This window comes from Elgaria multicarinata, chromosome 2 (genome assembly GCF_023053635.1).
Source record: "Elgaria multicarinata webbii isolate HBS135686 ecotype San Diego chromosome 2, rElgMul1.1.pri, whole genome shotgun sequence".
Classification (NCBI taxonomy): Eukaryota; Metazoa; Chordata; class Lepidosauria; order Squamata; family Anguidae; genus Elgaria; species Elgaria multicarinata.
In genome coordinates this window covers 13,865,712-13,889,372 of record NC_086172.1, presented here as the reverse complement: position 1 = coordinate 13,889,372, position 23,661 = coordinate 13,865,712, and the positions used below count along the sequence as shown (strand labels likewise).

At 41.2% G+C, this 23,661-nt stretch overlaps 1 protein-coding gene across 5 annotated transcripts in view; it reads right to left on the bottom strand.

The window, feature by feature from the left end:
* Positions 1-23,661, bottom strand: part of AGAP1 (ArfGAP with GTPase domain, ankyrin repeat and PH domain 1) — a 452,256-nt gene that overhangs the window by 314,036 nt on the left and 114,559 nt on the right. The window lies entirely within an intron of this gene.

Genomic DNA, 23,661 nt, shown 5'->3' with positions numbered 1-23,661 from the left:
TTGTTTTTATTTACTTACTTACTAAAAGCGAATACTGCCATTCCCCCAAGAAGGACTTTAAGTTGGTTTACAGAAAAACCAAAATAATAATAATAATAATAATAATAATAATAATAATAATACTGAAACAAACATCCTCTTGAAATCTCAGCTACCAGTCTAGTGACAAGGCAGGCACTACAAAGCACATGTCTGCATGTGATTGTGTGCACACACTACGGGCCACTTTTACTGGGACAGAAGAAGACAAAGCATACTGTTTATGTACATAGCTATTGTGCTCCAGGTCCTGCTATCACCTGAACAAGGAGTAGTTACCACTATCCTTTGGTGAGAGGCTCTGGCTTAACAATCTCATGGAAGAACTGAGCGCCCACCCACCCCTGGCCCAATCTTATACCTTGTGCAAAGAAAAAGGAGACAATAACACAGCTGAAAGTGAAGACACAGAAGGTCTTGCTTCAACTATCTCAGAAATGGAACAATCCTTTGAAATAAAGCAGCACAATTTAAAATTATAATCTGAAAATTCCTTACGTAGCTTAGAACCACAACAACCATATGAATGCATTGACAGGGTGGGAAACAGCTGCACTAGTTAAGTGCATTACATGCTGAGATTCAGTCTGTAAAATGGAAGTAACAATAACTAGTTATAAAATGGCAGCTATTACGTTGATTCTTTCACCTGTTTCAGGGTTGATCTGAGGGAATGCTGCTGCTGCTGCTGTCAGGTTTTGAAACACACTGCAAGGGAACATGCCATTGACTGAAAATGGCAAGAGACTGGTGAAAGGGCAGAATCTACATTAGAGATAATCTATCGACCTCAGATTCCCATGTGTGAAACAGGAGTAGCCCTCAACAACAGTCAGCTAGCATGTGCTCAAAAGCGGTCTGCATGAAGATCCATTTCTGGATCGTCATCTACAAACGGAAGCTGTATGAGCAACTCCCATTACTGCTTATTAGATTAGTGCTACTTTCTACTGCTTGCCACCTGAAGAAAGGCCTCTCCCAACTGAACATACCTGGACACTATGATCAACATTGCCTCCCATCCAAGGGAGGCTCAGAGGGTGGCAACAAGAGAGAAACGAAATAAATAAATAGAATAATTGTGGCACACTGGGCAAGAAGGTTGGCCAATACTTATTTAAGAATAACCCCTCACCCTCACTCACTCCTTAGCCAATGTCATCTATGAAACACTGCACAGAGATAAAAAAACAAATAGGGAGTCATAATGAAATACACAGTTTAGAGAATAGCTTTCCACCATTGCAGAGCATCAGAAAAAAATGGCTATTACAAACATAGCTTTTTATGTTGGAAAACCCCAAGTTCCTATAGTTCAGAACTATATTGCTGTTCTGGTCATATCCTATACCTAAATCATTTATATTGTTTACTAGCTGATATACCCGGCGTTGCCCATGTCTCGGAAGTGCGCTGCCATCCCCTCAGCCCTCATGTCCTTCTCCCTCACCTGTCCAACTTCTTTATGCTCACTGCCGCCACTGCCATTGCCCCGCAATCAATGCCAAGCGGGTAGAACTCCACACCGGATCAAGCCTGCCACTCCCCACAGCGGCTTGCCCCACCGCTGCTCTGTCATCCATGTTTCTGGCATTGAGATTGGGTGCTGGCGGGTGGGTGGCACCTGCTTCCTCGGCTCCATTTTCTCTCCTCAGCCTGGCTCCTGAGGTGGTGGTGGTGGTGGCAGACAGCAGTCACACGAGGGCAACCAATTATTTATTTATTTATTTATTACATTTATATACCGCCCCATAGCCAAAGTTCTCTGGACGGTTTACAAAAGTTAAAAACAGTGAACATTAAAAACATATATAAAATGTTAAACCATAAAAAGCATAAAATACAAACGAAAACAGACAATATCCGTTAAAAACAACTATTCTGGGGTCACTTTAAAAACTCAGCATATGCTGTTAAATGCCTGGGAGAAAATAAAAGTCTTGACCTGGTGTTGGGGAGATCATTCCATAATTGAGGGGCCACCACTGAAAAGGCCCTCTCCCTTGTTGCTATTCTCTAAGCTTCCCTCGAGGAAGGCACCCAAAGGAGGACCTTAGATGTAGAGCGTAGTGTACGGGTAGGTTCATGTCGGGAGAGGCGTTCCACCAGGTACTGTATCAGCTACCATGCCCATGTCCTCTGAGAGGCGCTTCCTCCTCCATCAATGCGAGAAACTCGGGCGAAGGCAAGCTGGGCTGTGTAGCCATTACAGAGATTTTGCAAGATCACCCACGTGGCCAACCACAATCCCCCAATATTTCTGTTACACCTACAGTCGTGTGAAAAAGGAAGTACACCCTCTTGGAATTGTATGATTTTACATATCAGGACATAATAACAATCATCTGTTCCTTAGCAGGTCTAAAAATTAGGTAAATACAACCTCAGATGAACAACAACACATGACATATTACACCATGTCATGATTTATTTAACAGAAATAAAGCCAAAATGGAGAAGCCATGTGTGAAAAAGTAAGTACACCTTATGATTCAATAGCTTGTAGAACCACCTTTAGCAGCAATGACTTGAAGTAATCGTTTTCTGTATGACTTTATCAGTCTCTCACATCGTTGTGGAGGAACTTTGGCCCACTCTTCTTTACAACGTTGCTTCAGTTCATTGAGGTTTGAGGGCATTTGTTTATGCACTGCTCTCTTAAGGTCCCACCACAGCATTTCAATCGGGTTGAGGTCTGGACTTTCACTGGGCCATTGCAACACCTTGATTCTTTTCTTTTTCAGCCATTCTGTTGTAGATTTGCTGGTGTGCTTGGGATCATTGTCCTGTTGCATGACCCAATTGCGGCCAAGCTTTAGCTGTTGGACAGATGGCCTCACATTTGACTCTAGAATACTTTGGTATACAGAGGAGTTCATGGTCGACTCAATGACTGCAAGGTTCCCAGGTCCTGTGGCTGCAAAACAAGCCCAAATCATCATCCCTCCACCACCATGCTTGACAGTTGGTATGAGGTGTTTGTGCTGATATGCTGTGTTTGGTTTTCGCCAAACGTGGCACTGTGCATTATGGCCAAACATCTCCACTTTGGTCTCATTTGTCCAAAGGACATTGTTCCAGAAGTCTTGTGGTTTGTTCAGATGCAACTTTGCAAACCTAAGCCATGCTGCCACGTTCTTTTTAGAGAGAAGAGGCTTTCTCCTGGCAACCCTTCCAAACAAACCATGCTTGTTTCTCATTTTCTAATTGTACTGTCATGAACTTTAACATTTAACATGCTCACTGAGGTCTGTAGAGTCTGAGATGTAACTCTTGGGTTTTTTGCAATTTCTCTGAGCATTGCACGGTCTGACCTTGGAGTGATTTTGCTGGGATGTCCTCTCCTGGGAAGATTGGCAACAGTCTTGAATGTTTTCCACTTTTGAATCATCTTTCTCACTGTAGAATGATGGACTTTAAATTGTTTGGAAATGGCCTTATAACCCTTCCCAGATTGATGGACAGCAGCAATTGCTTCTCTAAGATCATTGCTGATGTCTTTCCTCCTTGGCATTGTGTTAACACACAGCTGGATGCTCCATCATTATTATTATTATTATTATTATTATTATTATTATTATTATTATTATTATTATTGTTATTTATTTATTTATATAGCACCATCAATGTACATGGTGCTGTACAGATTACACAGTAAATAGCAAGACCCTGCCGCATAGGCTTACAATCTAATAAAGTTGTAGTAAACAATAAGGAGGGAAAGAGAATGCAAACAGGCACAGGGAAGTGTAAACAGGCACTGGGTAGGGTGAGGCTAACAGTATAGAGTCAGAACAAACTCAACATTTAAAAGCTGCTTCGGACCCCCGGGACACTCAGCTAAGAGCATCGAGGGAGCGCCGAGAGGCAGGGGCTGGGACAGGCGGTATACTTTGGCTTTTATAGAGGTGGTCATACTTGCTGATGATCAATTAATCACGGGCATTTGATTAGCAGCACCTGTCTGCTACTTAGCATCTTAATTCCTATGGAAGCAGTAAGGGTGTACTTACTTTTTCACACATGGCTTCTCCATTTTGGCTTTATTTCTGTTAAATAAATCATGACACGGTGTAATATGTCATGTGTTGTTGTTCATCTGAGGTTGTATTTACCTAATTTTTAGACCTGCTAAGGAACAGATGATTGTTATTATGTCCTGATATGTAAAATCATACAATTCCAAGAGGGTGTACTTCCTTTTTCACACGACTGTATACCTCCTAGCATGTCTTCAGTTTCTGGGAGTTCTAGACGTCAGCCTAAGATAGGTTTTTAATTATAAAAGAAAATACCTAAACCACAAAAATTCTGGATTTAAGGTGTTGTTGTTTTTTAACTTTCTACATGAAGATCTATCAGGGTCAAAAATTTCAAGCTTCTACCTCATCAGTAAGTGGACATTTCTAGACGTACAAACCCACACACATACTTTCAGCTTTATAGGGAGAGATTAGACTTCAGGCCTGTTTAAGTTACATAATTTTAATACAACCTCGAAGTAGTATGCTTAGCAAATAGTAGAGAAACAGTAGCCATCACCCTTACTAAATCAGGAAGTCTGATCATATTGACAAATCTTTGTTCTCTTAATGAAAGTTCCAGGATCAATATAAATAGTGGTACTAAAATTAACAGGTATTGCTTTGTTCTACACCTAGGAAATAGAAACCAAAGCACAGTTACAAGATGGGGGATACTTGGCTCAGCAATACTACAAACAAGAAGGATCTTGGAATTGTTGTAGATCACAAGCTGAATATGAGCCAACAGTGCGATATAGCTGCAAGAAAGGCAAATGCTATTTTGGGCTGCATTAATAAAAGTACAGCTTCCAAATCACGTGAGGTACTGGTTCCTCTCTATTCGGCCCTGGTTAGGCCTCATCTAGAGTATTGTGTCCAGTTCTGGGCTCCACAATTCAAGGACGCAGACAAGCTGGAACGTGTTCAGAGGAGGGCAACCAGGATGATCAGGGGTCTGGAAACAAAGCCCTATGAAGAGAGACTGAAAGAACTGGGCATGTTTAGCCTGGAGGAGAGAAGATTGAGGGGAGACAGGATAGCACTCTTCAAATACTTAAAAGGTTGTCACACAGAGGAGAGCCAGGATCTCTTCTCGATCCTCCCAGAGTGCAGGACACGGAATAACGGGCTCAAGTTAAAGGAAGCCAGATTCCAGCTGGACATCAGGAAAAACTTCTTGACTGTTAGAGCAGTATGACAATGGAATCAGTTACCTAGGGAGATTGTGGGCTCTCCCACACTAGAGGCCTTCGAGGCAGCTGGACAACCATCTGTCAGGGATGCTTTAGCATGGATTCCTGCATTGAGCAGGAGGTTGGAATCGATGGCCTTGTAGGCCCCTTCCAACTCTGCTATTCTATGATTCTAAGATTACTTTATGAAGGCCAATTATGCCTAGGGTCAATGTACCATAAGAAAAACAACTCTTTTAGGATCAAGCTGAAGACAAGTAACTTAATAAACTAACCCTAAAGTGAAAGAGTCATTACATTTGCAGCTTCATCTATTTACATGAAAAAGAAGAAACAATGCAGTTACCACCGTTTACTGGGCAGAAAAACTGTTGTCATGGTGTATCTAAAAAGTGACCCACTGATATGTAGAACTAGTTTTTACTATGTCAGTAATACAAACCACCTCATCAGTATTTTCATAGAATACAATTCCACACCTTCATGGCATTTAACGACGGATTTCATAGGCTCAATTTGCAAGCTATAAAACTATGATTGTGCAAATCAACTGTATTATGGCTACATAACAAGATCTGGATAGATTTCTGAGCTCTCATAGGGATGTTCGTACAGACTTAGCCAGTAGTTCTGCCAAGGTCCTGGTCACCACTTGGAATGAGGGGATGACCAGGCTATTGATATGATTGCTTCCAAACTTCCTCAACCCAATTGTAGAACCATGTCAGCTCCTTGGTATTCAGAAGAGCTGAGGGTGATGATTAGACAGCAAATGGTGGAAGACTCATAACCAAGACGATTAAGCACAGGTAAGAATCCATTTGCAATCTTATTTTGTAGCAGTGATGGTGACTTCTCTGCCACCGTTGGATCTGCTTTATGTCATCCAGCAGAGCTCCTGGGTGTAGGCTCTAGAATACAACAGCTTGAGCTCTCAAAGGGCTCCTGTGAGTAATCTGCTAGACATTTTGCAGATAAAGTCGTTCAGATTTGTGTCAACTACAATGCCATTGTATTGACAAAATCTGAGATGGATGGGGTTAGTGCACCATCTAGTCTTATTATGGACACCTTTAAGCTTGTCCAACTTGTGGATGTGGATAAAGTGCTTGGAAGACTGAGGCCTACTAGTTGCCCTTTAGATCCTTGTCCATCCTGGCTGGTGAAATCTGCCAGAGCTGAGCTCGGTACCTGGACCCCGGAGATGATCAATGGCTCCTTGAGAATGGTGAGGTTCCTGCAGCTTTGAAAAAAGCTGTGGTGAGGCCCCTGCTGACGAAACCAAATCTATATCCTATGGTTTGGATAACTACCGACCTGCTATTCTTCAGCAAAGTGTCAGAATTTGTGGTGGGCTCACAACTCCAAGCCGTGTTGGATGATACTGATTCTTTAGATCAGTTCTCCCGTACAATCTGCCCTGCACACTCAGGTCCTCTGGGAAGAATTTCCTTCAGCCAGCCAAAACTAGGCTGACAGGTATTACCCAGAGGACCTTCCCTTCTGCTGCTCCCAGACTGTGGAATGGCCTGCCAGTCTTTTAGCATTTAAGAAAGCTATAAAGACTGATCTCTTCCAGCAGGCCCATCCAGTGGAATTTTAGGATGCTTTTAGGATATTTTAACAATGAATACTATGTGTTTAAATCAGTATTTTATGTATTTTATACATACTGCTGTTCCCCGCCTTGATCCAATTGGAAAGGCGGATAAGAAATAAATTATTATTATTATTATTACTACTACTACCCAGGCAATGGGCAGCACATTCTCAGTTTTGTTATTGTTATTGTTTTGCTTGAGAGTCCATTGGGGTGGGCTTGTTGGGACCAAGAAGTAGCATAGAAACAGTAACTTATTTTTAAAAATAAATAAATCAGAACACATGCAAACAACTGAGGACAGGGATTGAAATGCCACAGTACAACTGACCACTTCAGTATGGAGGAATACATGGAATATAAAGTGGAGTAAACTAGGGGGCAGAATTATATGGAGTCTGTTTGGTTTTTTAAAAACTGTTTTGGGGTTAATGACTCCAAAAACAAAAGAGGCTCAAATAATCTTCTTCCAAGAAGCAAAGAAGGCAAGGATTTAGTACCCTCCATGAATAGTCCCTCCTCCTCCCCCTAGGTTCAAAAAGGTCTTCTACAAAGTTACTTTCTGTCCTAACTTGTGGATCAAAACATGTATGGTATAAAACAGAGGTAGATAATCTGGTGCCTTTTAGGTGTTTTAGATTGCAACCTATCCCTGATATATGTAATACTGATTGGGAACCTATTGAGGCAGCATAGTCTAGGATACTGAAACTATGAAATCATTCTAATAGATCTCACAAGGTCTAAATCAAGCAAGCAAGCAAGCAAGTATCCTTCTGTCCCATTACGTCTTTTATAGAATATATCCTGCGAACTGACTGAACATTCACCCATCTGTGCCATATATTAAAAATAGGTCACAAGTAGTTTTAAGTTTCACCTCTGATTATAAAGACTGGAGACTCCATTCTTGACTTATATAAAACTCTTGCTGTATTAAAACAAATTTATCTTCATTTATGTTGCAATTATCTCTTAGGGCAGTTAATTTGATGAGAATTAAACTATTGTTTAATTGCTCCTATTAATCGGGAGATTTAAATATCCACAGTAATAAACAGTTACCTTCAGGACAGAAGAAAGTCAAAGCTACTCATGTTAAACCTAAAAACGTAAAAGAATTCTAGGCTGATGAACACGGGATAAGTTCAGCAGAACAGTATGTTCTGCAAATAATAAAATAGTTTTTATTTGCTATATTTAAGAGATTCAGGCATTTCTACTCTATCTTCTATGGCCTGATTAAGATGACTATTTTCTTTTCTCTGAAGAGACTGTTATTATGGAGACATTAAGTCCAACTCACATCAAAGATGCCTTATGAGGCTTTTATGAAAGTGATGTAGTCCCCTCTATAGGTCTGTACTGTTATTTTCTTGCTTCTAAGTCGAGCTAGAATTTACTGCCCCAGTTAGTGGTGCTCAATTGTCAGGGACTGAAAGCGTGGTCCTTTCGTACAATTTTAAGAGATTGACTTGGTTCACATGTAATGCCAATTCATGCGTTAAACCACCCATAAGTTGGGACGACTGCTCGGAAGTGAGCAAGCATGCTGCCTCCCACTCACTCACCACTTCTACTTTAAATCAGCTTTCATCAACAACCCAGAACTCTGGGTTGTTAAAGGACAAATAAACCAAAGTTTTAAGCCGACAACAAACCATGGCTTCAAACTCTGAATGTTTGTCCCTCACAACCCAGAGTTCCGTTGCATCAAAGAACCCAGGAAAGGTGCATTCCCATGATGTTGATGAAACTGGATTCAAAGTGGACGGGACGAGCGTGTGGGAGGCAACATGCTCACTCACACGCCTGATAATCCATGGTTGAAGAAACACATGAATGTCATTTTGTGCAAACCGAGCCGTTATCAGGAAGGATAATGTTAAAACTAGGATCTTATCAATAACTCTTTATCTACTATTCCTAGATTTGGTCTCGCATGATCTCTTCTTATGACATCATACTGAAAGTTAGCAAACTATTCTATTTCCCTCCAGAAATTTACCAATTAGTTGTACAAGTGGGACCTGCCACAAAACATTTAATATCTTCTCTCTCTCTCTCTCTCAATCTCTCTCTCTTAAAAACAAAAGCAAAGTTGGTTGTGTTGATCCTAAGAAAATTCCCCAAATCCAAGTAACATAATAGATGTCCTTACTTCTGAACCACAAGTCAGTTAAACTTTTGATTTAGCATGTCTAGAGCTCAATTTACTCAAGCATGCTTCTGCTAAACGCTTGAGCAGTCAGCAATTAAATGAAAGATAATGGATTGCATTAACCTAGCACAGGACTGGGAGTTTTAGGACATAGGAAGCTGTACTGTTTTAAATACAAGTTCTCTTTTGCATTCATAGCTCCTAGCAAAACCAAAGCATCAGGTCAGAACATATAATTCAGCCAACCCAATAATACATTCTCCTTTGTTATTTTTAGTTTTGATCGTTGGCTCTCATTAACAGGCATCAAATACTTTGTATACATCATATACAGGAAGTACTAACACAATATACAACAAAGTAAGCTTAGGTTTTTCATAATGAACCGCCCAGAGAGCTTCGGCTATTGGGCGGTACAAAAATGTAATAAATAAATAAATAAATTAGGTTGAAGTATGAATTCACCATTTGGATATCACCCTTTGAATGCAAACTGTTTTATATCCCATATCTATTAATCATCCTGCTAAATTGCTAAATATGTGGGTTCAATGAGCCTTTCATATTTTATGAGAAAATTACTCAACTGATCTACCTTATTAGGAAAGATGAGAGGAGAGTAGATCCAAGCTAATGTGGAGCTCACAAATACGGCTGTCATGTATTGCGCTACAACATACATTTCAGCAATTCTGGGTATATGTGCTATTCCATGGGAATCATTTGGAAGTAAATGAAATTTTGCCTGTATAGGGTGAATGTAATTCCTGAAGATAAACGTAAGTATGCCCATCTGTGTAGATTAACTGTTAGGATACTTTTGAGTGTTAGACAGTTGTGCAGAAATTGAATTGAACTAAAACTCCAGGCTGATGTTAGGTGTTTTTTTGGGTGGGTGGGTGTTGTGTTAGTTTTTGGGTTTTTTAACTATTAAATTATACACTGACAACTCAATTATATTCGAAATAATCTGTTCAGAAGTAAAACCTACTGAATTCAATTACGTTTAGTCCCATGTAAAGTTGCAGCTTGAAACATTAAAATGGCTGCCTATGTAAATATGGGATTATTTATTTAAACTTTTTTACTCTGCTTTTCTATGAAAAAAAACATATTCGGGGTTGCTTAAAACAAATTAAAACAACAGAATAAAATAGCCTTAAAAGCTTGTTTAAACTGGAAGTTCATCAGCAAAAGCCAGATGAACTTCCAACCGGGAGGCTGTTGCATAGTTTAGGCAGCACAACTGAAGGCTCCTTTCTCCTCTTCCCACTGACCAGGCTTCTGTCTGTACTGGGACAAACAGGATGACTCAGAAACAGAAAAACAGAAAGAGGGAAACTTGCAAACCCTATATGCCTCTATATAGCCTGCCTTTACCTGTAATATCATAGTGGATTATATCAATTTCACCACAAAGCAGACTAGTTCATGTGTCTAAAAAGCTCACAGTGAGGTATATACAAGGTCTTCTGGAAACAAAACCTAATCAAACCAATATGTTCAAAATATTTTAGTACATAGAATGTTCCAGGATCTGAAAAATATATTACAGGGAAACACAGCAGTGTTTCCCTGTGTTAAGGATGATCAGTAAAAAAAGCATTCCACCATGTTAAAAGGTGTTATTGGGGGGTGGGCCATTCTAGCATCCTAAAATGAAAAATATTTCACCAATCTTTCTGAAACGGAGTCCTGCCAGAAAGAAATGCTGGTTTTACATACCCTGCACGTTTCAAGAAGATTGGTAAAATATTGAGGGCAGGATGTCACTTTAAATGACAAAAGGGGGGAAGCCTCTCTGTTTCAAACTGACACAGAAATGCTTCCGGGCTAGCGACCATTTTTTTGGGCACTAAAATCTCCGAATTGGGAGCCTAACCATGTAATCCAGTTGTAGGATTGCGTTGCCCTGTCCTCCCCATTGATGGAATGTCCTTTCTTTTTCAAAAGGCCATTCCATTAATTTTTAATTAATATTTTAAAAAACCTATGTTTCCCTATGGAGAATCTGATAAGGCAACGCATGCGCCTCAGATCAGATTCCCTGGAGGGAGGGGGGAGAAGAAGGGAGAGTGTAGCCCGCACCCAGCCGTGAGACATCAGGTAAGTGGGGGGGGGGGGGCTTGCCTGGAGCTGCCGCTGCAGTTCGTGCAGCAGCGGCAGCGGGGCCAGGTAAGGGGCCAGGTGGGACGAGGGAGGCCTTACCTGCTCCGGCGGCGGGCCCGGGTTTTTATTGAGCCCCCGGCTCCACCAGGAAGCAAGGCCTCAATTCAAACCCGGGCCTGCCGCCACCGCCGCCCAAACTGCGGTGGCGGCTCCAGGCAAGCCCACCCACCCCCACACACACTTCACTTACCTGCTCCGTCAGCGGCAGGCCCGGGCTTGAACTGAGCGCCCTGGCCCAACCGGAAGCAAGGCTGTAAAACAGAGCCTCCAAGTCCCATCCCAGCAAGGTGGCTATTTACTGTTTTACTCTGTACAGCACCATGTACATTGATGGTGCTATATAAATAAATAATAATAATAACAATGGTGGATGGTATTGAACACTGCTGAGAGATCCAGCAGAATCAACAGGGACACACTCCCCTGTCCAATTCCCGGTGAAGGTTATCCACCAAGGTGACCAAAGCTGTTTCTGTCCCATAACCAGGTCTGAAGCCTGACTGAAATGGATCTAGATAATCCATCTCATCCAGAAATCCCTGGAGTTGGGGGGCCACCACACACTCCAGTTCCTTGCCCAAAAATGGAATATTGGAGAATGGCCGGTAATTATCCAATACAGCGGGTTCAAAGAGAGCTTTTTCAATATGGGTCTTACTAATGCCTTGTTCAAGCGCTTCAGCTATTGGGCGGTATAAAAATGTAATAAATAAATAAATAAATAAATAAATAAATAAATAAAGCAGGCTGGCACCCTGCCTTGGCAAAGGGAGGCATTGATCACTCCACTTCCCCACTCAGCCAGTCCCCCACACCCTGGCTGCTTTTATAAACCAGGAAGGGTAAAGATTTAATACACACGTGGTGGCTCTCACTGCTCCAAGGATCCTGTCCACATCATCGGGCTGTACAAATTGAAGGGTATCCAATAATGCTGGACAAGCAGGTGCCAGAGTTACATCCACTTGGTCTATATCAACTATAGCATCCAAGGCAGAATTCTCCTCTTGGGGGCCAGTGTGTAAGACCACCCAAAACAGCTCCGCTGGACGGCTCTTTGCAGACGCAATAGTGGCAGAGAAAGAAAGTTTTTTGCTTCCCGTATTGCCATGGAGTAGGCCTTCAAACAGGCTCTAGCCCGTGTTCAATCGGATTCACTCCGAGTTTTCCACCAACGTCACCAATGTCGCTGTAGTCCCCCCGTCTCACTTGTTTGATTGCCACCAGCTCCCCGGAGAACCAGGGGGCTGGTGTAGCTCCACTTCGTGAGAGACGATGCTCAGGAGCAATCACATCCACCACCCTGGTCATTTCTCCATTCCAGGATCAACCAGGGCTTCGACAGAATCACCTACCAAGGCAACAGGAAAATCCCCAAGAGATGTCAGGAAACCATTCGGATCCATCAGCCTCCTAGGGCGGACTATCTTAATCGGTCCTCTGCCCCGGCAGAAGCTCTGAGTGCCAGCAAGTCTAAACCCCGCCAGGTAGCGATCTGTCCGTGACAACGGAACTATACAAAGTTCCCCCGCTCTCAGATCACTATCACCCCATCCAGCATAGAAAACAAGTTCCAGAGTATGCCAAGCAGCATGGGCAGGGCCAGATACTATTTGGTTGTCATGGCGGACATGAAGTCCTGAGCCGCTCCCAACAGAGCAGCCTCAGCATGGATTTTGAAACCGCCAGCACAACAAGGTGGGGAGGAGGACTCCAGCACCAACCCTGGGACTAGCGCAGGAAGGAAGACTGTTGAGCAGCGGGTTGGACAGTACACCAACAGAATCCCTGTTCTGTCCTGGGCACCCACCTTCAGATACACACATTTGAACCCCGTAGACTCTGGGACAGGGCACCTCGTCAGGGGTATGGACTCCTGATAGACCACTGCCTCCCACCCCCAGTCCTTGCCTGCGGCTGGACAGAGAACCCTGGTGGGCAAAGCTGAGAGAGATGAACTCCCCCAGCTTCATCCAACCAGGTCTCTGTGATACAGGCCAGGTCAGCATGCTCATTCAGGATCAAGTCCTGGATAGCCGTTTTCCCATTAACCGACCTGGCGTTCACCAGCAGCAATTTCAACATTTTATTACTGAAATATTTTTATCCCGCCCTATGTCACTCAGATCTCAGGGCAGCATACAGATAAAATTATACAAACAGTATAAAACAATAAATATACACAGCTAAAAACGAATTAAGCCATTAATTAAGCTAAAACCAGTATAGAATTTCAAAGCAATAAAAACAATTAAAACAATTAAAACCATGAACAGGTTAATAATGTGAAAGATGTTCCTTCAGACATTAGGGTCCCCAGCTGTTTAGGGCTTTATATATAAACACCATCACCTTGTACAGCAACACCACTGCAGCCTAGAATTGGTGAAATATGATCCCAGATGACAGCATCCATTAATATTCTAGGAGCTGCATTCTGCACTAATTGAAGTTTCTGGGTGATCTTTAAGGGTATCTCCAAGTACAAGAAATTATAGGAGTCTGATTGGGAGGTTACCAGAGCATGGACCACTGTCACCAGGCTATCCCTGCCTGGGAATTGTGATAGCTGGCAAACCAATCAAAGCTGGCAGGAAGCACTGGCAAACCAGTGACAACGCTGGAGCCAGGACTGCCCCCCACCTGCTTGTTCAAGGCGAGGGCAACCCCCATCTAGAACAGGCTGCAAACCCAACTTCTGGTTATGACAATTGTCTCCCCACAGGGCCCTCATCTTGTTGTGATTCATTTTCAGTTTATTCATTATCCAGTCCATTAATATGGCACAATGCACAGACCCATGTAAAAGGATCTGCTTTAATCTGTCTCCTCTCCTTAGTTTATATCTACCCAAGTTGTTTCTCATCGTTCTGCTTATATCTTGTGCATAGGTAAATCCAAATGTCTCCAAAAGAGGGAGGTTCTTTTTGATGCAGCAGGCTACTCATCCCACATTTCCAATTGTTAGAACATTCCTAATTTACAACATCTGATAATTGCCAAGATACAGCTCTTCTTTAGTATGCATCGAAACCTCTAAGTCAATGTCATCGCTTCTGTGGGGTTATTATTATTATTATTATTATTATTATTATTATTATTATTTAATTATTTATTTATTTATATAGCACCATCAATGTACATGGTGCTGTACAGAGTAAAACAGTAAATAGCAAGACCCTGCCGCATAGGCTTACAATCTAATAAAATCATAGTAAAACAATAAGGAGGGGAAGAGAATGCAAACAGGTACAGGGTAGGGTAAGCAGGCACAGGGTAGGGTAAAACTAACAGTAGAAAGTAACAGTAGAAGTTCACTTCCAAGTATGCATGCTCTTTAGAGAGTTAAGGATCTCACCCTTGGTTCTGTTTACTTTGCTCACTTTTATTGGGTGTCTTACTGCAACTCTAAATAGTCTCTCCAGAGCATTTTGTTAGTTGCACTATGTTTACTGAAAAGTAAAAAGAGAAGCAGAAGCTTGAGAAATGAATACTACTCTTTGCTATTGTCGTACTGCCCCCTAGTGGCCACTAGCCAGATTACTACATAGTTAATTCTAAATTGAGGTAAACCTTTTGGGCCACTTGTGTTGTTCATGACCAACTTTCAAAGGTTGTTTTGTTTGTTTTGTTTACATACACTTCAACAGACATTAAGTAGTATACTTGAAGAGAAATAGAGTATTTTAGCTGCCTACAGCATGTTGCGAACAATGTGGTTCACAATGCAATGTTAGCATTTCAGAATGTATCTAAAATAAACATTTGTAAGGCTACATTCCTACACTCAATTACTTGGGTGAAAGTCCAATTGATCCCTGTGCAACTTATAAGTAAACATGCATAGGACTGCACAAATAACGTTTCATTAATTTTCAGTACAGCCCTTCAGTACAGTACAGGAAATATTAACAGTATATAGAAATATAATCAAAGCTAACAAACAAAATCCATTCTCTAAATATTATCAACTTGAACAATTTCCAGAGGGACAGCCATATTAGTCTGTTGCAGCAAAAACAATGAAGAATCTTGTGGCACCTTAAAGACTAACACATGTTTTTCTGAAAGAAGCTTTCACGGCAACTTCCACTTCATCATATGCATTATGTTGAACATCACTTGAACAGTAATGCAAATGTTTTGCAATTTCAGAAATAATAATAATAATAATAATAATAATAATAATAATAATAATATTGTTAGCAATGCATTCAATACCAGATGACATTAGAAACCAAATGCCACATTAATGCAATCCAGTTCAATTTTTACAGAGATGCCCAAACACTGAAAAGTATTCTAATAGCTAATCAATACAGATGTGTCTAGTCACAGATCTACATTAAACTTAAAAACATAGGCAACTATCCTGGCGAACCTAGACCCCCAATGACTCAGGAATCCTTTTGGTCAGAGGTTCTAACTTAACCTGCATCTTTTTCTGTACCAAGTGCTTAGTGAAGGAATGAACACCCATGCTTTTTTATAGTGGTGCTGTGGGAACATTTATATTGTTGTTGAGTGTTTTCTTTTACTCTGTGTGTTTATTGTATTTATCCTTACTTGAAAATCAATAAAATAGTATTAAAAAAACAACAACATAGGCAACTAATTGTCTTGAGAGTTACTTGAATGATTTCCATGGATTTCAATGGCTAACAATTCACTAAGTCTGTCCCCCCTGCAAATAGAGCATCCGTGAATAGGTTACTAGATTTTTTCCGATGCCTGCTCATGCACCTTTTCCAGGGAACTCCAAAAGGATAATAAATTCTAACTTTTCCAGGTATTTCTTATATGAGAAACATTCCAAAAACAAGAACAAGGCAGTAAATGACCAAAAAGGCCTTTGTGGGATTTACATTAAAATGTAGTTTGGATAATAAGAAAACGATTTGACCAGCTATGTTCCACATCTCGTTCTCCAAATGCAAGACCGCACAGTTTATTGGGAATTTTGGCAGGCGGACCAGGTTCATCACCCCTGGTGAAAACCATTCCCGAAAGTGAGTGCTGTTTAATCCATTAGAGTGTAGTTTCACAGAATGAAACATCAGGCCTGCTCAAAGAGGTAGGTAGAGCTATGGTGGGGGGGAAGGCATGGGGGCAATGTTGGTGGATAGGAACTGCAGAATGGATTCACTGGTGGATGGGTAAAAAGATCACTGGGGGCCTGAATTGGAAGCACTGCAACAGGATTGCACTTTACATTATTTGGGAGCATCATGTTTATTTATTTGTTTATTAAATTCATATACCGCCCCATAGCCGAAGCTCTCTGGGCGGTTTCCTTCTATGTATGCAAAGCTAATGTAAGCTGACTTGGAGAGGATTAGACCTGAAAGGCAATATACAAGTACTTTAAATATGTAATTAATTTTAAGCATTCCCTTATTTGTTCACATGCAAATTAAATAAACTTAAAAAGGCATGCTCTGTATGTCCCTTAGTCATTTTCTATCCTCCAACCCTATAAGAGGCACACCGTTCCACGTAGTTGTAACGACCCATGTGCTTGTAAAGGAAACGATAGGAAAGAGGGCCTTAATGAGGGTCTAAATATATGCCCCAACCACAGATGCTGAAGAAGTAGAAGTAGATCAGTTCTATGAGGATCTGCAGCACCTACTGGATAATACACCAAAAAGAGATGTTATTTTCGTTACAGGAGACTGGAACGCCAAGGTGGGTAGTCAAATAACACCTGGAATTACAGGTAAGCATGGTCTAGGAGAACAAAATGAAGCGGGACACAGGCTGATAGAATTTTGCCAGGACAACTCACTGTGCATAACAAACACTCTCTTCCAACAACCTAAAAGACGGCTTTATACATGGACTTCACCAGATGGCCGACACCGAAATCAGACTGACTACATCCTTTGCAGCCAAAGGTGGCGGACATCTATACAGACGGTAAAAACAAGACCTGGAGCTGACTGTAGTTCAGATCACGAACTTCTTATTGCACAATTTAGAATCAAACTAAAGAGAATAGGGAAGACCCACAGATCCGTTAGATATGAGCTCACTAATATTCCTAATGAATATGCAGTGGAAGTGAAGAACAGATTTAAGGGACTAGATTTAGTAGATAGGGTCCTGGAAGAACTATGGACAGAAGTTTGCAACATTGTCCAAGAGGTGGCAACAAAAAACGTCCCAAAGAAAAAGAAAACCAAGAAGGCAAGATGGCTGTCTGCTGAGACACTGGAAGTAGCCCAAGAAAGAAGGAAAACAAAAGGCAACAGTGATAGGGGGAGATATGCCCAATTAAATGCAAAATTCCAGAGGTTAGCCAGAAGAGATAAGGAATTATTTTTAAACAAGCAATGCGCGGAAGTGGAAGAAGACAATAGAATAGGAAGGACAAGAGACCTCTTCCAGAAAATTAGAAACATCGGAGGTAAATTCCAAGCAAAAATGGGTATGATCAAAAACAAAGATGGCAAGGACCTAACAGAAACAGAAGAGATCAGACGAGCTCAGCAAATTGTTGGAGAGGATGTGGAGGGAAAGGAACGTATTTGCATATGTGGTGGGAATGCGAATTTGTGCAAAAATTGTGGGAAATGGTGTTTATTGAGATAAAAAAAATTGTGGGAATAGATTGAAGAGACACCTACAGTGGCATTACTATCACTATATGGTAATTTAAAGTGTAATAAAGAGTCTAAAGAATTGATAACAAATTTGTTGACAGCAGTAAGGTTAATCATATCTAGGAACTGGAAGGTCCAGGGAAACTATCATATTGAAGAGTGGTATAAGGAAATATGGGATATAGCTATTAATGATAAACTGACATGTAACATAAGATTAAGAAAAGGTATAACAAATGTAAATGAATTTGAGGGAATTTGGAAACAGTTCCTAGAATATGTATTCTCTAAGAGGGGTGGAAAACCACCACCAGAAGAAACAATGAGATTTTGGAAGCAGGAATAGATCCCGAAGGATGGAGGGGAGCACTTATGATATGTATATGATAGGTATCCCAGCTGAACTGTTTAAGATATTGCAAGATGATGCTGTCAAGGTGATGCATGCCATATGCCAGCAAATTTGGAAAACACAAGAATGGCCATTAGACTGGAAAAAAAAATCAACTTATATCCCCATACCAAAAAAGGGAAACACTAAAGAATGTTCCAACTATCGGACAGTGGCACTTATTTCACATGCCAGCAAGGTAATGCTCAAGATCCTGCAAGGTAGACTCCAGCAATTCATGGAGCGAGAATTGCCAGATGTACAAGCTGGGTTTAGAAAAGGCAGAGGAACTAGAGACCAAATTGCCAATATCCGCTGGATAATGGAGAAAGCCAGGGAGTTCCAGAAAAACATCTATTTCTGTTTTATTGACTATTCTAAAGCCTTTGACTGTGTGGATCATAACAAACTGTGGCAAGTTCTTGGTGGTATGGGGATACCAAGTCATTTTGTCTGCCTCCTGAGGAATCTGTATAACGAACAAGTAGCAACGGTAAGAACAGACCACGGAACAACGGACTGGTTTAAGATTGGGAAAGGAGTACGGCAGGGTTGTATACTCTCACCTTATCTATTCAACTTGTATGCAGAACACATCATGCGACGTGCTGGGCTTGACGAATCCAAGGCTGGAGTTAAAATCGCAGGAAGAAACATTAACAATCTCAAATATGCAGATGACACCACATTCATGGCTGAAAGCGAGGAGGAGCTGAGGAGCCTTATGCCGAAGGTGAAAGAAGAAAGTGCAAAAGCTGGGTTGCAGTTAAACCTCAAAAAAAACAAGATTATGGCAACCAGCTTGATTGATAACTGGCAAATAGAGGGAGAAAACGTGGAGGCAGTGACAGACTTTGTATTTCTGGGTGCAAAGATTACTGCAGACGCTGACTGCAGCCAGGAAATCAGAAGACGTTTACTTCTTGGGAGGAGAGCAATGACAAATCTTGATAAAATAGTTAAGAGCAGAGACACCACACTGACAACAAAGGTCCGCATAGTTAAAGCAATGGTATTCCCCGTAGTAACCTATGGCTGCGAGAGCTGGACCATAAGGAAAGCTGAGCGAAGGAAGATAGACGCTTTTGAACTGTGGTGTTGGAGGAAAATTCTGAGAGTGCCTTGGACTGCAAGAAGATCAAACCAGTCCCTACTCCAGGAAATAAAGCCAGACTGCTCACTTGAGGGAATGGTATTAAAGGCAAAACTGAAGTACTTTGGCCACATAATGAGAAGACAGGATACCCTGGAGAAGAGGCTGATGCTAGGGAAAGTGGAAGGCAAAAGGAAGAGGGGCCGACCAAGGGCAAGATGGATGGATGATATTCTGGAGGTGACAGACTTGACCTTGGGGGAGCTAAGGGTGGCGACAGCCGACAGAAAGCTCTGGCGTGGGCTGGTCCATGAAGTCACGAAGAGTCGGAAGCGACTGAACGAATAAACAACAAAAAAAACCAGCCTTCCTCAACCTGGGGCGCTTCAGATGTGTTGGACTGCATCTCCCAGAATGCCCCAGCCTGGCTGGGGCATTCTGGGAGTTGTAGTCCAACACATCTGGAGTGCCCCAGGTTGAGGAAGGCTGTACTAGTACAACCTCTTTCCCAAAAAACTCTTGATTGTTGATAGATGGCAATACCCTCCAGCTACCAAGCTGCCCTTACCCAAACAGAAAGCCTCCTTTCATTTACAGAAGGAACTCTGATGCAGCAGAAGCTTCCACTGGCAGGACAGGGGGCAGAGGGGAGGGAGAAGAAGCCGTTTTCACTCATTCCCTCTGCCCTTACACCCCACATGCCATCTCCCACATGGTTGAGGGTTCCCCAACCTTTTGGGGGGAGGTTTGCAGGCAGGAGGCAGCAGGGCAAGGGGAAAGTGAAAGTAACCTCCCCCTTCCACGCACAGAGGAGGGTCAAAGCCTCCTTTAAGTTTTAAGACACCCTCCACCCTCAACTTTGCATATCTTCCTCCTAAACCACAAGTTCCCTCCCAAACCAATTCCCTCCTGCCACCACCAGAGCTGAGCTATGTGGAATAAACCTACCCCAGTGATTACTCTAGAATACTTTATTTCAAGGTTTGCCTCCCACACCCGCCCACACCTCCACTTCTGAGCCTCTGACCACTCCCACTGCTAGGTTAAGTGCAGTGCGCCACCTATCCCCCTACCCTGTCCCAATGCACACAAATGCTTTATCAATCCTCTGTTTCCTGATGCTGGGATAACTATCAAGTTGTATGTACAACTTGATTGTATGTACAAAACCATTGGATATGTCCAATTCTGCATGGATTGGTCTGTAACGCTCACATAACAGCATCATCTGCCCCAGAGCCATTCTAACTCATCACATAGAAAAAAGTACTAATGATGGCAACTGCCTATGTATCCATTTCATATGTGCCATCTATATGGAACTGCACAAGTGAGTGGTATCTCATAGTGTCATTCTGCTAGCAAAAAGCTTCTACCACTTGCAGAAATTCTGTTTTAATCCTTGCTCAAGTGTCAAATCCAATACTTAGCTTCTGCTTACACAAGTCACTGCAGAAGCAACTTATGACTTCATTACATTAGGTATTGCACTAGTTGTTCTGCTAGCACAACTGCTAGCAAAACATGCAACCACAAGCAGAACAACGCCATCTCTTGCACGTTTTTTTGCTAGCATTACACGGAATATAACCCAAAATATTTTACCAAAAGGGCAACTATACTTTTCAGTAATGCTGCATTGCAAACAGTGTAGCAGGCTAATTAGCCAAAACTGAACACAATCTACTAATGAGCAATCAGAACAGCATGTCACTTCAGATTCTTAGTTGCAGTCATACCCATTCAACTGAAAAGCTGCACATGAATGGATGAAATGATTAGAAGCCCGGGGACCTGCTCTTTGGCGTGGCATGGCACTGAGTGCATATTGCAGGGGTTTCTACATCCACGGTTAAGATTCTCCCTTTTTTCATATCATAACTAATTTAATGACATTTTTCATTAGATACATACATAAAATAAAAGAAAGAGAAAGTAAATACAAAATTATCACTCCAAAGCAGGATGATTCTATAAACTAAAGAAATTAAGGCTGGACACGCATATACTGGACTTATGTATCCATATCAAATTTAATTGCGTATCCTAAGACAATAAATCATTTTAAAATTATTCTCAGCGCCCTCTGAGGAACAAATATTATCATGTTGATAAATAAACATAAATGCATCTCAGCAACTTAGGAAAGCAATAATATGTTGTACTTTTCTATGGTTTTTCAGATGCATCATCTCTTTTGATGTAAGAGAGGAGCAGATATCAGACAGCATTTTTCCTTTAAATGCTCTGTTTTGATGGGTAAGTTTGTCCATTATTGGTATATTTTCTTTTTGAATATATCTGTATTAATACAATATATACCGACAAATCTAATAAAAATCCTTCCTTTAAGTCCCTGAAATATCCTGTTTATTCAGGCCAATCCTATGCACGTTTACTCACATGTCTCCCACTGTGCTCAATGGGGCTAACACGCACATAGGATCACAGACTAAGTTAATGAGTCAGAACTAGTGATGGTTCCAAACGTTATGTGAGCTTCACTACAAACATGAATCCAGATGATGTATATCTTTGCTTCAATACAAAGTAAATATTACCACTCCCATGTTCTTCTCAGGCTTAGAGAAAAACTTACACTTTCCCTCCATTCTAGCCTCCCAACCATACATACACACACAAAACACAAGCCAGCCCTCTCAATTTTTTTGTAGTTCTAGCCTACCCTAGCAGTTCTGATATATGTAGTTTCACTAGCACTACTAACCCGTGATTTTCCCTCCAAGGGACCCAAGGCAGTGTACATAATCCTACTCTCCATTTCATCCTGTTGGTTGTTTTATTATGGTTTTAACTTTTGTGAACCGCCCAGAGAGCTTCGGCTATTGGGCGGTATAAAAATGCAATAAATAAATAAATAAATAAATATCTCCTCACAACAACAACCCTGTGAGGTAGGTTGGGCAGAGACTCTGTGACTGGCCCGAAGTCACCCAGTGGGTTTCCATGGCCGAGTGGGAACTAGAACCTGGATCTCCCGACTCCCAGTCCAACACTTGAACCACTCTAGGGAAACCCCAGTATTTGGCACAAGCCATGGCAGCACGCCTGACACAATGGGAGTTGAGTGGGCTCCTGCTGTCACCAGAGAAACAAAAGTTAAGGGCAGGCAGAGAGAGGCAGGCAAGCGAGAGGGAAGCTGGGCAAGGGATCAGACCCCTGTCATTCTCCCAGTGACACCATTGAAGGTGAAACAGCATATAAAATATATTTGGAATTTGGTGCAAAAGAAATGAGTTATGAGTTTGAGCAGGAAAGTCTGGTTTGCAGTTCTAAGCCAGGATGAAATGTAAAATTTCCAGAAACTGTGACACCGTGGGAAAAAGAAATGAAGGGGAGGGGGTTTCAGGGGAAAAACTGGGCAACTTTCACAAATAAACAATACTTATTTTTTAAATGCTCTTTTCATATCTTAAGTCAATTTGTTATTTTAAGAACATAAAATGTATTACGTATAGTTTGATTTGCTCATAAAATTAGTATTGCAATTCAAAACATTTCAAAGTAAACTCAGTAAATTTTAAATTATTTTGTGAATAAACTATACTTTTACATTTAATATACCAAGCATGATAATTTACTGAGCAAACCAAGTTTTACATAATATATTTTAGCAATTTCAGCAACTAGACCCAGAAACATCTGAATCATCCTAAAAGCCAGAAGAAGCCGGAAGAGCTGGAGACAGAAGAAGAGTAGTTTACAGCATCTATTCCTGTTTGTGAGAAATTGGGAGGGGGGGCGGCATTTAGGGAAATCTGGTCCAAAGGAAAAGCTTTTGAGAGCATATTTAGCTACCTATTAGACATGGTAACTAAACATATTTAATTTAAGAACCTTTAAGTGATCTCAATCTATTATTTTAAGACTGGCATTTGTACATAATTTGTAGATAAACTTTTTCAAATAATTCCACTTAACAAACAACTAAACTTTTGCCCTTTTTGGTAAAGTTGTCTCTAGTGGTCGTATCAATTCCATGCCTATATCATAGGAACTGGGCTACTAAGTTTTACATAGAGAGGGTGTAATTTGGGGGCAGCTTTTAAAGGTTTTATAGCTGAGGCAATATTCCCAAAAGAAACTTTATTTAAAAAGCTATGAGTTCCATAGAACCAATGCTATTGGCCTGTGCAGTGCTGCAAAATTCCACCCTGTCCCCAAGGCTCTTCAATTTTTACATTTCTTTCTTCATATAAAAGCCTCCCTATTATGTACTTTTTAGGAATCAATTTGGGGGAGTAATGACTGGGTAGCAAAGTATAAACAGCTCTTAAATATTTTATCCATCATTAAAAAAAATAGTATTTCATAATTTGAAATGTTCAATTTTTTTCAATTTTGAAGAGAAGAACAAAAGAAGT